Source organism: Propithecus coquereli, unplaced genomic scaffold, assembly GCF_000956105.1.
Source record: "Propithecus coquereli isolate 6110/MARCELLA unplaced genomic scaffold, Pcoq_1.0 Scaffold1, whole genome shotgun sequence".
Lineage (NCBI taxonomy): Eukaryota > Metazoa > Chordata > Mammalia > Primates > Indriidae > Propithecus > Propithecus coquereli.
The window spans coordinates 8,318,120-8,319,819 of record NW_012133857.1 but is presented as its reverse complement, the minus strand read 5'-3'; the positions used below and the strand labels follow the sequence as shown (position 1 = coordinate 8,319,819).

General features: G+C 36.0%; 1 protein-coding gene across 1 annotated transcript in view; it reads left to right on the top strand.

Annotated features, from left to right (window-relative positions):
* The window catches only part of KIF15 (kinesin family member 15), a 90,265-nt gene that overhangs the window by 42,840 nt on the left and 45,725 nt on the right, over positions 1-1,700 (top strand). The window lies entirely within an intron of this gene.

The following is a 1,700-nucleotide window of genomic DNA, read 5'->3' as shown; positions in this document are numbered from 1 at the left end:
AAAAAAAAAAAAAAAAAAAAAAAAAAAAGGTTGTTCCTATGTTTCTGTTTGGTTATCTTCTTGTTGTTAGATGACCAGACTTGAGTTTGTCTGGCAGTGGTAACTGTAATATACCATAAAATGTAATTTTCTCCAGGATTTCCCACAAACAAATGATACAAATGTTTGCTTAAAGGTTTAATTAAACTGCATTGAAAATGAAGTGTCTTGAATTCATAAGATGAGTGTTTTAATATTGACAAAATAAAGTATAAATTATATGTACATATTTGTGTATATGGGAGTATCATTTGATTCCTAGTTTTTTCATTTTATTTCATAGTATTTTCAGTAGCTTTAATAAAGCTAAAACAAAAGACAGCCATTCTATTTTCTTTGATCTAAAAAATTTGATTTTATTTATAGTTGAGGTTCCCTTAGAAAACCACAAGTATTTTAATTTATCATGGGATTTGTTGGGGGGGGAGAAAAAAAGGAGACCAGAAGTATTTAACCCATGTTGGAAAGTTCTGGTACATTTCCAAGGTATTTTCAATAATTAAGATTAGGGCATTTAAAATATGTTAAACCTTTTGATTTGTTTTTCTTTATATTAAGAGTTTTGATGCACATTCTGCAGTGGAAGTCTAGAAATGTCAAATGACCTACAAGTCAGGAAGAGATGTTAACTTATCCTTTTTCAGTAAAATTGTACCAAAAACCATGTGCAACAGAAAGGAAGAAAAAAGTAATCTCAGTGCTCCTAGATTCCTGCCAATTAGTTCAACATCTGTACTTAAAATGATCTCTTCAACTTGTTTTTGCTGATTATGGGAATAGTACCTATCAAATTTATTTGCCTGCTTTTTTTTTTTTTTTTAAGAGACAGGGTCTTGCTCTGTTGCCCAGGCTGGAGTGCACAATCATAGCTCACTGCAGCCTTGAACTCCTGGGCTCAAGAGACCCTTCTGCCTCAGCCTCCCAAGTAGCTGGGACTACAGGTGCGCACCACCATACCCAGCTAATTTTTTATTTAAAAAAATTTTTTTTTAGAGATGGGGTCTCACAATGGTATCCAGCGGTAGTCCCAAACTCCTGGGCTCAAACGATCCTTCTGCCTCAGCGTCATGAGTTGCTGGGATTACAAACATGAGCCATTGTGCCCAGCAATTTGCCTGTTTCATAAAAAATTCTTGTAACCTGTTAAGAATTTATTCTGTTTGTTTTTTAGTTTTGAAAAGTGAGGTGCATGACCTGCGAGTAGTTCTTCATTCTGCTGACAAGGAACTTTCTTCAGTGAAATTGGAATATAGTTCATTCAAAGAGAATCAGGAGCAAGAACTCAACAAACTTTCCGAAAGACACATGCATGTACAGCTTCAACTAGATAATGTCAGGTAGAGTTCCTCTATGGTTTCAAGTTTCTTGATTTGCCATAACCTAGGATTACTTCAAGTTGCAAGGGTTATAAACCCAACTCAAAGTAGTTAAACAAATAGAAAAGGTAATTTATTGGCTCCCAATGTTGAGAAGCCCCAGAGGTGATTTTGGTTTCAGGGACAAACTAGACTGAGTCTTAAACAATGTTGTCAGTATTCTCTCCCTCCCTCCCTCTATCTCTCTCTCTCTCCCTTTGTCTATCTCCCTCTCCCTCCCTCTATCTCCCTCCCTCTCTTTTCCTCTCTTTCTCCCTTTGTCTATCTCCCTCTCCCTCCCTCTAT